Source organism: Nicotiana sylvestris, chromosome 11 (assembly GCF_000393655.2).
Source record: "Nicotiana sylvestris chromosome 11, ASM39365v2, whole genome shotgun sequence".
In the NCBI taxonomy this organism is placed as follows: domain Eukaryota; kingdom Viridiplantae; phylum Streptophyta; class Magnoliopsida; order Solanales; family Solanaceae; genus Nicotiana; species Nicotiana sylvestris.
Window position 1 is genome coordinate 19,303,836 of NC_091067.1, and position 14,061 is coordinate 19,317,896.

The window sequence follows — 14,061 nt, forward strand, 5'->3', positions numbered from 1 at the left end:
AAAAATCCCGAAAATTGGCTTACTCTTACATTTTAGCCTTGTAATTTTAAATTTGTAGTTTCCCTTTTAATTTAGGAGTAATTATTTTTAAATAAATGTTTTAGTAGTTGATCAGCTTAGTTTTTCCAAAATTAATTATTTTTTGGAGTTTTAATTTAAGTTTTAATTAATTAGTATAAGAAAAGAAAATTGAAAAAAAAAAGAAGTGAAAAGAAAATAGGGTAGCTGATTGTGGCCCAAATGCTAAGGCCCAACTTGTCCATCAATCCGCCCAGCCATTCGCCCTATAGCCCACGCCCAAACCAGCCCTCTCCAGCCCACAACCCACGACCCACGACCCGTTACCCGCCCGTCCCACTTATAATACAAAAAAAACAAAAGAAAACCCTAAATCCAAAGACCCCAAACAGCGGAACATTGTTCTTCTTCTCCAACAAGCCGAATCCGTTCCCAAAACTCGCCAAAATTCAGGCGAGTGAAACCCAAACTCGCACCACGCGTTTTACCTTCTCTCCTCTTGCCATAGCGTAACCGTTTCTGACAGATTTCCTCTCCTTCACATGCTCTATTTGATTTATTTCGGATTTTTCACCCTTCAGATGGAAATGAGGAAAAATGGGGAGCGTCAGATCAAATTCGAGTTGATCTACTCCCTCCATTTGTCCCTTTTTCATCAGAAAAAGGGTGAAAATCAGTTTGGGGAGAGTATTTCTTGGCTCGGAAGATTTCTTGAAAAGGGGAGTAGAAGCTTCGAGATCTTTGGGAAGTCTATATAAGGTGAAGACCTTTTCTTGTGTAGAGGGTTTTTTTTTTCAGAGATGGAGGGAATTTTAGAGAGCAGTTTCTGGAGAAATTGAGAGGGGAAAAACTAGGGTTCTAAAATATTCTTCTTCTTTTCTATTGTGGCTCTCCATTTTTAGTCTCAGATCAGAAAAATACAAAAATTTACTAAAATATGTGTTATTTTTAGTTTGACATTCACATCTCTGTTTTCTGCATCTTTAATACGGAGGCTTCACTGTTGCTATGGAACTGGGTTGAGTTTGGAAGTCGGAGCTGATTCGAGTACATCAGACTTGTTGTTAAGGCTCAGATTTCATTAGTTGATTTTCATTTCAAGCTTGTTGATTAGCTTGCTACTGTTGTATCTCATTCAAACTTCAAGAAACAGTTGATAATTTTTTCTCAGGTGAGTTGCTTTTATGATTGAAACAATTATTTGCAACGATTCATGTTTATGTCGCTAATTAAGGAATGATTGTTTGTAATGTGACCGTATAAGTTCAAGGATCTTCTCGTTTGTAGCAATCATTCCATTTTGAGCTAAGACTCGGACAGAATGACATTTTGTTTTTCACTTTTCTTGTTCTAGTTTTCTTAACGGGGTCATGTCAAATGGAAGACTAAAACCTCTGTCAAAGTTATTTTTTCCTTAGTCAAGTTGTTTTGATAGTTCTAACATGAGTTGCATTTATTTGACTGTTAATTTCATGGATTTAGGTCTCACCTCACAGTTCTACTTTTCCTTGCTCTTTTCTTTTTCCTTTTCTCATATAAATGGTCCAATTTATTTGTCCATCTTGCTCTAACTATTGTTCTGTAAGTGAGTATTTTCGTGGTTGTTTGTGTGGTAGTAGTAATTGCTAAAGGATAGAACAGCAGACATAGGCAAAGAGAAGGAGTTGTTTTCTCTGTTTTTTTTAACGAGGTTTTGGACTCCTTGAATGAGAAGTCGAATTTGCCATGTTAGTCCTGATTACAATGCCATGCCTATATATTTTGTCTCTTAGGAAATTTGTGTGAAAGGCAATGTATTCTCATGTGGCTTAGTAAATTCAAATTGATTTCCATGTTGTTCATCGGCACTGTTTGCCATTTGTATTGTCCCTTTTTTCCTTTAATTCATCGACTGCATTTTCAAGAATTGCTAGTTTGTTAACTAGTCATGGGAATTTTGAGCTTTGGTTTTTGGCTGACCGTATATTCGGATTTAAGGGAATTAAGAAGGCTATGTTCGTATTTTGTCCTTGCAGTATGAAATCACTGCATCATCTTCTGGCTTGAAACATGTGATCCATGAACTTATTGTTCTTTTAGAATCTCTGTTTGAATTCTGACTTGGATTGTATAAGAGTAGAATGCACGGTGACGTTTTCGTTTTTGGTAAATAATGGATCTTGAGTAAAGACATTAAAGTTTTTTTTTTTTGGGATATAAGTGCATATTTTCTTTATGAATTTCCTAATTGCTTCCTTCCTTTAGCTAGTTAGTTAGCTACATGGCGTGGTTGGCTTCCTTGAAACTGAAAGGGAATTTCAAGAATTATCCTGCAATCATCAAAGGGCATGGGCGGAACAAGTTAATTTGTCAGGCCCAATGATCTCAATGAGTAGATCAAGAATTGGCCTGCTCATCCTTAACAACTAAATGCCTCATAATTTTAAAGATAGAGTAGTGAGATACAAACACCTTTAACATGTGGATAATTTGTCACTACCCTAACTAGGGCTGTGCATTTGGATCGGATATCCGAAATCCGATCCGACATACTCTATTTCGGATTTTCGGATTGGATACGGATTATGTTTTATAAAATTTCGGATTTTCGGATTGGATTCAGATTGGCATGATTTTAATCCGATCCGAAATCCGAAATTATATGGGCCTATATATAAATAGTTAAATTCTTTAGGGTTAAATAACTTAACCCGGTTAAGTTAGTATACTATACTAATAGTACTATACTACCCTAAATACTATTCCTATTTCCTACCCTAAATCTTCTTTTCCGCCTTTTTCACTTAGGAGTTAGGGCTGTTCGTTCACCACTAAGTCCGCCTCTCTTCTTCAGAGTTCATAGTGACCAGTCCAGGGTTCCGCCTCTCTTCTTCAGTGTTCATACTGTTCCGCGGTTCCGCCTCTCTTCTTCAGAGTTCAGTCGCCTTAGCTTCCGCGGTTCCGCCTCTCTTCTTCTTCACTCTTTATCTCAGTGACTCAGTAGTCAGTCCTCTCGGTCTCGAAGTCTCAACTATCAAGCCAGTAAAGTAATCTTCTTCTTCACTATTAGTTACTATTGTTTCATAGTTCATACTGTTTTTTCAATTTTTATGTATGTATCGATTTGTCTTTATGTTCTGTTTTTTATCTCTTTCATTTTCTATTCTGATTTTATTACAACATCTATTTCTGATTTTATTTAGGTTTTTTTCTATTACAACATCTATTTCTGATTTTATTTAGGTTTTTTTGTTTGTTTTGGACCTTTGGTAGATGGAAAACGAAACAGAGACAGTGAATGAACCTTTGGTACAACATCTATTTCTGACTGTTGCGGCTTCCCAAAACATGGAACTTGGAACTCTTTTGTTATGTGTAATATTTTAAAGAACTGTTGGGACTTTAGTAGTTTGGTTTGTTTTATTTTGCTATGAAAATTTGGTTTGAAAGACAATTGATTGTGTTTTGTTTTGGGGTCTTCAGTTTGGTTTACTGTCCAGTTGTGTAAATTTCAGATTGTTGTTTTGTTTTGTTAAGTTCGAACATTGTTACTAGGACTGTGCATTTTTGAACTTAGTTGCATTATTAATTTTTATGAGTACTTAGTTCAGTCAGTACTCAGTTGTGTACTGTAAAGTGTAAATTGAACATTCAGTATTATAAATTGAACATTCAGTTTAAATCATTTTGTACTGTAAATTGAACATTCAGTTCAATCAGTTGTGTACTCAGTTACATGTAACAATGTTAAGTACTTAATTTCGAAGTTTACAGTTAAAACAAGTATTTGAAATGTGATTGCTCAATTTGTATTTGGAAAGTAATTTCCAACATTTGTTTATATACTTCGAAGAAGTTCTGAAAATTAACAATCCAATCCGACAATTAGAAAATTTATCCGATCCAAAGTTTCAAATCCGATCCGATCCAATGTTAATTCGGATCAGATTCGGATTGTCATTTTCAGAATCCGAAATCCGAATCCGAAATATGCTAAATCCGATCCGATCCAATCCGTGCACAGCCCTAACCCTAACTAGCTAAAATATCTTGACTTCTAATAACTCCATATCTGCCAATTCGTTGCTTTCACAATAATTCCAAATTGGTTTAGGAAAATATTGAATATTCGTAGGAAAGCCTTTAGGCACGTTAAAATTTTTATTGTGATTGTGTACATGTTCGCGTGATATAATTATAATTTTAAAAACCAATTCAGATTATGCGTCCGTGCAACTTCAGTCAAACCTTTTTAAGTGGTTTTCATAGGCTAATTTAATTTAGTCTGAGATGTGACATCCATAATTGAATCCCTATGGCCCTCGTGTTAATGTTATAACTTAGATATTAAGAATGATATCGTAGTTTGCTTTAGGCACATTTAATATACTATCGTGGTTGTGGACACGTTCGCGTGACATGACTACGATTTCTAAAAACAAAACTGGAGTATGCGTTCGCGCAACTTCGGCCAAATTTTCTTAATATTAATAAAGCATTATTAATTGTGGACACGTTCGCATGACATGACTTTTGACGCGCCAAACAAATGGGTACACATACGCGTGACCCGTTTCAAGATAATTTTCTTAATTAAAAGCGGTAAAAGGCAAATGCACATAAGTTCTAAAATAAGTAATTAACAATTTTAATAAGCCAAGTATGATCAAAGCGACTGTGCTAGAATCACGGAAATCGGGAATACCTAACACATTTTCCCTGTTTAACAGAATTCTATACCCGGATTTCTGTGTTCGCAGACTGTAAATAGAGTCAATTTCCTCGATTCGGGATGTAAACCGGTGACTTGGGACACCATAAACTATCCCAAGTGGCGACTCTGAATTTAATAAATGATCCTGTTTCGATTGTCACTTAAATTGGAAAAAACTCCTTTGTACCCCTTTCGGGGGTAGTAAAAAGAAGGTGTGCCAGCTCTGGCGATTCTGCTGGGGACAAGAACCCAGAATCTCTGGTTCAGAGTTCAAGAATTCGAGCTTGTTTTTAAGATTTTTACTTGGCTTCATTTATTGTTAATATTACTGTACTCTATGAACCTTTTGTGCTAAATGATATCTGTTTACCGCTTTAATATTGTTTGAATTGTATATAACTGTCTTCTTACGTCATCCTTCTGAGTCTTCTGAAAATGGTGCGCACGTTCGCGTGGCCCACTTTTTTCTATAGAAATTATACTAAATAGAACGAGGCTGGCCAGCGACAAGGCCAGACAGACTTTAGCACTCCCGGTACGTCGCCCCCTCTTTGGCCCCAGTTGTCCGTTCGGGTAACCCCAAGTCTAGAACAAAACCCCAGGATCTAACCTAGAAAAACACAGCTTCATGCCGGATCCCTAGTAGGAACACTTGTCTACATCACAAGCATTTGATTTAGGGGACTCAACACAGGGGTTGGGTCCGTCTAGGACAGGTGTGTCCAGAATAACAGAACATCCTGATGCATCTTATCTGCTATGTGAACATTTATTTGTTTCGGCCTGCATGCTGACCGGCTAGGGAAAATAAAGAAAAAGAAAAATCAAGAGCGATGTAGGGAAGGAAATAAAACCCGATTCTAAAAAACCCACGGTATTTGGAAATATCCCGTAACTTTGCCAAAAATTTTCAAAAAAAGGAAAGAGAAAGAGAGTTATTTCAAAAGAGTCAAACACTGTGTCCTTTTCAAATATGTCAAAGCTGACCGAACTGCGCAGGTCTGATTCTCACCGGATGTGGGATACGTAGGCAACCTACATAAGGTTTGGCCTTGTTTTTGAAAAAAAAAAGAAAATAAAAGAGTCGATGGTCAAATAAATGTAGTTTGGAGTTTTGGTCAAAATAAGCAGATCCAGCTTCAGTAATGTTTTAAACCACTCTCGCCGAGATAGCCTTAGAGTATCTTCAGTTGTCGAAAGGCTATTTTCGTAAAGGAATGGACGAGTCTGTCGGTGAAGTGTCATTTTTCCCATAAAGTAATCCTCTCCGGCCTCAAAATTCATTTGGAATTGGGAAGGGGCCACGTTTGCAAAATGGTCATTTTTTCTAAAATTAGCATATTGGGGAAGGAATCGTGGTCCGTTGATTTTTCTTGTAGAAATTAGAAAACCTATTTTAAAAAAGGTTCACCAAAGTCAACCCTAACCTTAACCCTCCACAGGTGCAAATGAATACTGTCCAGGACCCGTCACAGATGAACACTACTTAGAACTCGTCAGAAAACAGGCTCGGTTGCAGTTGTGTATGTGGTGGAATGATCTAGATGAAGATGGTCAGAAGTGGGTGAAAAAACAGTTATAAACATTTTGGAGATCAAACCACGGGACGATTTAATCAAGGCTTTGGTAACCTTTTGGGACCTTGTCCACAATGTTTTTCGTTGCTCGGACTTTAAGATCACCCCTACTTTGGAGGAAATGGCCTGGTACATTGAGTTTGGCCGGGATTTGAGGAAGCAACAACTTATATTTTCGAGGGCTCCTTCGGTGCACAAGTTCTTTGACCTCCTGAATATCAGTAAACAGATGAAGAAGGACCATGTAATCAAGGGGTGTTGTTCTTTCCATCTCTTGTACTTCAGGTTCGGGCACTCAGCTGGGTTTGAGACGAATGAAAAGGGTTTGAGCAACAAGAAAGATAAAGGCCTTTGGCAAATTCATTATCGGTTCGCTTTTTTTGTGGCGTTTTTGGGGATCATGGTTTTTGCAAATGAGGAAGGGACAGTGGATACTCGTATGGTTAGAATTGCACAAATCCTCACTACCAAGGAAGATCATACACTTGTCCCGTTAGTGGTGGCAGATATTTATCGAGCATTGACATTATGCAAAGTTGGGGCTCAATTCTTTGAAGGTTGCAATATCCTTCTACAAATGTGGTTGATCAAGCATCTCCACCGTCATCCCAAGTTCATGAGTTATGGTTCGAGCCCGGATAACTTCATTGAGAGTTATAAGGAAAGGGTGAAAGACTACAACATGCCAGAAGGGTTTGAAGCCTGGGTCTCCCACTTGAAATCTCTCAAAGCAAGTCAGATCGAGTGGGCTAATGGATGGCTCCCGATGACGGAAGCCATGTACATGACGGCTACCAAGGGTTACCTGAGGTTGATGGGTGTGAGGAGTATCCAGCCATATGCACCGTAGAGGGCATTAAGGCAGTTAGGGAGATATCAGGTGGTGCCTGAAGATGAAGATCTAACCACCCAGGTCATTGAGCTACATCCAGAAGCTGCATTGCCCGAAGCTCCAATTCAGCAAGATTAGAATGGTTGCCGGTATTTGAAAAATGGCACCCAGGTACCAGATGTTGCAAAGGGGGAAGTGGATACAAATTATGCTGCATGGTTTGAGAAAAGGTCTTGTGTAAACAATAAGCTAAAGCCTAAGCCCGGGAGGCCTGCCAAGATACCTCATGTTCAAGCTTTTGACGACAAAATCCAAGAAAGGTTGGCCTGGGGAGAAAATGAGAAGAAATATCAAGCTGAGATTCACGCCTTGAAAGAGAAGTTGAGAAACAAGGAATTCAACAATGATCTCCAAGCACAAGAAGCCGAAGGTGAAAGAAGAAAGTTGGCCCAAGAGAATGAAGCTCTCCGAGCCCAAGTTCGAAAAATGAGAATAGCAGTTGAGAACTCGGGCAGGAGCAGAAAAGATGAAAAGCTCATTTACAGCCTTACATAGAAAGTACGTGACTCTGAGGAGGACTTGCAAAAGACTGAAACAGAGCTAGCAAATGCCCGAGCTAAGTTAGCTAAGAATGCGGAGGGATGGGCTAGCTTCGTTCGGCAACTGAAGGAGAAGTATGACAAGGGAATGATGAGTATAAAGGAAAAGGTCAATGTCCTTGAAAATGAAATGGCCAAGCAGGCAAAAGACTTCAAAGCAGAAAGGGAACATTGTTATGCCCTGATGTCACAGCTAGAGAAAGACCTACAGCAGCTTCAAGAGCAAAATCACACAGCTGAACAAGATTTGGGTGCCAGATCTCAGCAGATCGGACGGTTTCTATAGGAGAAGGGTATTATCAGGGAAATGATTAGGAGAATTGCGGACTACATTGTAATGAAATGCAACGAGTGTGAAGACATGAACAGGTCCATGTTCTTCGCTTCAGTTATGATTTTTGTCCAATAGATTATGGATGACTTGTTTTGCCTCCAAGAAGACATTGCGTAGAGGCCCGCAGCAAGGCCGACTGGAGAAGCAGTTGAAGCACTTATGTATTCTTGACTTTGTTTGTTCGAGTCTGTGTTTTAGTTTATTTTCGAGTCTGTATCTCCAATTTTCTTTTGAAGTTGTCAGTCCACTCATCGAGTCTGTTAGTCTTTATCTTTAAATCTGTAGGAGAAGTTGTCGTAATCACAATGTTTTATTTTGTTTGAAAACCCCCAAAAAATGTTTTATTTTGTTATTTATTTCACACATTATCCCAGAACTACGCTTGGTCTGATTCATGCGGCGTCATGGTACGTAGACAATCCCCATAGGATTTGATCATAACCTTGAAATAAAAAAAACAAGAAAAGTTGTGGGAAGGAAATAATGGTAAAACAAGATAGGAAAATGAGAAAATAAGGGATAAAAACAAGAGCCAAGCAAGGAAAAGTAGGAATGGCAAAAAAAAAGAGAAAGAAATTGCAATTGGAAATTAGTGAAACCGGGATGACGTAAGCGGCCGTTCAAATGCATACTAGAAATGGTTAACTGCTTAGGTGCATTGCATCCCCCAATGTGCAATTGCCTATCTGTTAAGCTCTAATCGCTAACGAGTTTGCTTGTTGTCATTGAGTACAGGCAGGTGGTTAGTTTGTTTGGCATTCTGGCAACTCACCTGTACAATACCAGGTCCAAAGACAAGTTGATCATGGCTAACCAAGAACTGAATGCAAGTGTTATCGATCCGTCAAGAGAGGGGGAAAAGTCTGATGTTAATCTGAAAGAGGGGTTATACAAGTTGAAACACCAGATGGCAGAGATGTATCAAGCATGGGTGAAAGGGCATCCACCACCATCATACCCCGCCAATCCTGCTTTTGTCCCGCCGTTGGCTCAATCCCAAAAACCTCCCACTGTTGATTCATCTCCAAGCTTCCCCATTTACCACCACTACCAAGGCACCACTTCCCAAACCCCACAGGCACCACCACCCAAACCAATCCCATACCTCATCCACCAGCCACCCTTGATTTCGTGGCACCCCCACCCGCTAAACTCCATCGATCCTCCAGTGAGCCCTTATTCCAAACCCAAGATAACCAATATTATCCCTCGGAGCCTACTTTCAAGGCCCAGAGCATTACTCCTATACTCCTCATTTCGACCTCCCTGTTGAGACTGAGAAACCACCCAAAAACCTAGAACAGGAGGAGATGTTCAGGAAGGTTAGAAGCCTGGAGCAGTTATTCAGAAACATGCAGGGATTGGGAGGCCAGGTGAGGGTAGCCTACAAAGATTTATGTCTATTCCCCGATGTTCAATTGTATGTGGGGTTCAAGATGCCGAAGTTTGATTTGTATGGCGGGCACGGAGACTCGGTGGCCCGTTTGAGGGGATTCTGCAATAAAATGAGAGAAGCTGGTGGGAAAGATGAGCTGTTGATGGCGTACTTTAGCCAGAGTCTAACTGGCGTAGCCTTGGAGTGGTACACTCGTCAAGATCATAGCAGATGGTATAACTGGGATGATTTGGCACAAGCATTCGCTCGTCACTTCCAGTACAATATCGAAATTGTTCTAGATCATTTGTCTCTGACTAAGATTGAGAAGAAGCCTAGTGAATGTTTTAGAGAATATGGTTTTCGCTGGAGAGAACAAGCGGAAGAGTTAACCCCCCAATGGAGGAGAGTGAAATGGTGGAGTACTTTCTGCAGGCTCTAGAGCCCACTTACTTTGGCTATCTAATATCGGCCATAGGCAAGTCTTTCAATGAGGTAGTGAAGATGGGTGGCATGGTGAAAGAAGGTCTTAAATCAAGCAAAATCATGAGCTACTCGGCTATCAAAGCAACTACCCAAGCCATTCAGAACGGTACTATGGGAGTGATTGGAAAGAAGAAGAAAGAAGATGTGGCAACAGTTTATTCATGATCATGGTTTGAACCCAGGGGACAGTCACACCAATATACCCAGCCTCGACCTCATCACCGAACCTACACCCAAACCCCGTATAATCCATCCCAGCATTACTTCCCATCACCAAACCCTCATATTTCTGTCCACCATGCCCAGACATATACTCAACCTCCTGCCTACGCACAATGGTGTGACCCAGCCCCAAAAAACACCTACCCAGCTCCACAAAATGCTTACCCACCCCCACGAGCCTACCGAAACCCTGCCGACCTAAGTTTCCAACCCAATTCAGCATTCAAAAATGAAAGGTCACAGCGGAAGAAAACTTTCACCCCGTTGGGGGAGTCTTATACCAATTTATTCCACAGATTGAGGTAGGTGGATATGCTAAGGCCAATTGAGTCGAAATTGCCCAATCCTCCTCCAAAGAATCTTGATTACTCCTTGAGATGTGAATATTGTTCTGGTACTCCGGGGCATGATACGGAGAAGTGTTGGCACTTGAAAATACCATCTAGGAGCTCATTGACACAAACTGGATTAAAGTCCAGACTCTAGAGGCACCCAACATCAACCAGAACCCATTGCCAACCCATGAGAAAACAAACATGATCGAGATAGTACACAATGGAGGGGAGCCCAAGAAGCCTTCACTGACCATCATGATGATTCGGTCCAGAGAGGTCAAGCCAGTTAAAAAACCAACAATTGAAGGATCAGTGAACAAGTCGGGAAGGACAAACGGTGAACCATCCATGGTAGTCAATAAAGGATCCCCAAGTGATGTTGCTGCAAAGCAAGAAAAGGCAAAAGTGGTTGTACCAGGAGTGGCAAACAAGCCTATCATAATTGTAGAGGGTGCCCGTACAGATCCTGTCATCATCAAACCTGTAACCCAGTTGCCTGTAATCAGTACCAAGGCTATCCCATGGAACTATAAACGGGTGATAGTGACCTATAAGGGAAAGGAAGTGAAAGAAGAAGTCAATGAGGCCAAGGGATTAACTCGTTCAGGGAGATGCTTTGCCCCAGAGAGTTAAGGAAAGCTAAAACATCCAGAGATAATCCAGTCCTAGTAAAGAAGGTTGTGACTGAAGAAGAGGCGTAGTAATTTCTGAGAAAAATAAAGGTACAAGATTATTCCATCGTGGAGCAGTTGAGGAAGATGCCTGCTCAGATTTCCTTACTTTCATTGATAATCCACTCAGATGAGCATCGTCAGGCCCTTATTAAAATTCTGAACGAGGCTCACGTCTATGACAAAATTTCAGTGAACCATCTGGAAAATATCGCCAATAAAATATTTTAGGTGAATAGGGTCACCTTCTCTGATGACGAGTTGCCTCTAGAAGGTACTGAACACAACAGAGCTCTCTATCTGACGGTAAACTATGAGGATTCTTTGGTGGGTATTAGTTGACAATGGCTCCAGTGCAAACATCTGCCCTCTCTCTACTCTGAACAAGTTAAAAGTGGATGATGAGAGGATTCACAAAAACAGCGTATGCGTTCGGGGATTTGACGGTGGAGGGAAAGATTCAGTTGGCGATATAGTTCTTGAGTTGACAATAGGACTAGTGGAATTCACCATGGAGTTCCAGGTGCTGGACGTAGCTGTTTCTTACAATTTGCTGTTGGATCGACTTTGGATTCATGCCGCCAAAGTAGTCCCATCCACTCTGCACCAGATGGTCAAGTTCGAATGGGATAGACAGGAGATCGCCGTGCATGGCGAGGATAATTTGGGTGCTCATAGTGATGCCTCTGTCCCGTTCATTGAGGTTGAAGATGAAAAATGGCCTTGGGTCTATCAAGTTTTTGAAAAAGTGCTGGTTGAGAAGGTTCCCGTGGGGAAATGTGTTCCAACTGCAAAGATAACCTTCGCATCAGTCATGGTGGCCTTTGAAATGCTGAAAAATGGCTTTGTGCCTGGCAAAGGTTTAGGTGCATCTCTGTAGGGTATCATACAACCAGTATCCCTCCTTGAAAATTTGGGTACATTTGGTCTTGGATTTAAACCTACAGCAGCAAATGTGAAAAGGGCTAAAAGGTTGAAACAGAAGGTGTCGGCACTTCCAAAGCCTATCCCGCGCCTCTCCGGGTCTTTTGTCAAGCTCGGTGCTAGGAAATGCCCAGTGACGACCATTCCAAGTTCTGTGGTTGACATTGATGAAGAGTTAATTGAAAGGTTCCAGAGGTTGTTTGATGATGTGAACGTGGTAGAAGTTGGAGAAGGTTCTAGCAAAGCGGATGTGTAATTCGTCGGGCCGAATGTAAAGCTTAACAATTGGAAGGCTACTCATCTCCCTACCCGAAAGGAGCCCTGGTAGTTTGTTTTCTTTTCTTTTCTATCTGGTTCATTCTAGGGTTGTGACCCGGATTTTTTTTATTTTCCGCTTGTTGATGTATAAACCCTGTTTTAATTTCAATGAAATGCAATTTCTCTTTTCCATCATTCCTGATAGCTCTTATTTTTGTTTTTCTTTTCTTCTTTGTACAGTTCTTTTTATGCTGGTTTCAATGACATGACATGTATGAGGAATCTTCGGCCAAGCCTTAAAAGTCAATCTAATTCTGAAATAATAATCCAAGAAATAGATTGTTATGATTAATCAGAATATGATGAGGATGAGGCATTTGAAGAGATTAGTAAGGAACCAAGTCATTTTGAAGAAAAACCCAAGCGTAATTTGAATGATACGGAAGCAATCAATCTAGGGGACCCAGATAATGTCAGAGAAACTAAGATAAGTGTCTATCTTGAACCACAAATCAGGGAAGAAATAATTAAAGCATTGTTTGAGTATAAGGATATTTTTGCATGGTCGTATGATGACATGCCAGGCTTGAGCACCGATTTGGTGGTCCATAAATTGCCAATTGATCCAGCATTCCCTCGCGTCAAGCAGAAGTTGAGAAAATTCAAAACTGACATAAATGTGAAGATTAAAGAAGAGATCACAAAGCAGCTTGATGCGAAGGTCATTCGGGTCACGCGGTATCCCACGTGGTTAGCCAATGTTGAGCCTGTGCCAAAGAAGGGTGGTAAGACCAGAGTGTTTGTTGATTACCGTAATCTCAACAAAGCAAGTCCAAAGGACAACTTCCCATTGCCAAATATCTACATCTTGATTGATAATTGTACCAAGCATGAGATTGGGTCTTTTGTGGATTGCTATGCGGGCTATCATCAGATTTTGATGGATGAGGAAGATGCGGAAAAGATGGCATTCATCACGCCATGGGGAACATACTGCTACCGGGTCATGCCATTTGTTTTGAAAAACACTGGGGCAACTTACATGAGGGAAATGACAACCATATTCCATGATATGATACACAAGGAGATTGAGGTTTATGTGGATGATGTGATCATAAAGTCCAGGAAGCAGTCTGACCACGTCAGGGATTTGAAAAAAAAATTTCAGAGGCTCCGCAGGTGTAATCTCAAACTTAACCCTGCAAAGTGTGCGTTTGGTGTTCCATCGGGGAAATTGTTGGGATTCATAGTCAGTCGGCGGGGCATCGAATTGGATCCGTCAAAGATCAAAGCTATCTTGGAATTGCCACCGCCAAAGAACAAGACTGAGGTGTTGAGTCTTCTAGGGAGGTTAAACTACATCAGCAGGTTTATTGCTCAGCTCACGACAAATTGTGAGCCCATCTTTAAGCTACTAAAGAAGGATGTTGCGGTCAAATGGACTGATGAGTGCTAGGAAGCCTTCGATAAGATCAAGGAATATTTGTCAAACCCACCTGTGTTGGTCCCGCCAGAACCCGGGAGACCTTTGATTCTATATTTGACGGTCTTAGATAATTCATTTGGTTGTGTGTTGGGTCAGCATGACATCACTGGCAGGAAAGAGCAAGTCATCTACTATCTCAGCAAGAAATTCACATCTTATGAGGTTAAGTATACTCCCCTTGAGAGGACGTGATGTGCCCTGACTTGGGTAGCACAGAAGTTGAAGCATTACTTGTCCTACACTACTTACCT

At 40.6% G+C, this 14,061-nt stretch overlaps 1 long non-coding RNA gene across 1 annotated transcript; it reads left to right on the plus strand.

The window, feature by feature from the left end:
- Positions 1-805: 805 nt before the first annotated feature.
- LOC104227654 (uncharacterized) lies at positions 806-3,679 on the plus strand. The gene is made up of 2 exons (XR_711165.2): positions 806-1,189; positions 3,271-3,679. It is a non-coding gene; the product is annotated as an uncharacterized lncRNA (long non-coding RNA).
- Positions 3,680-14,061: the final 10,382 nt, after the last annotated feature.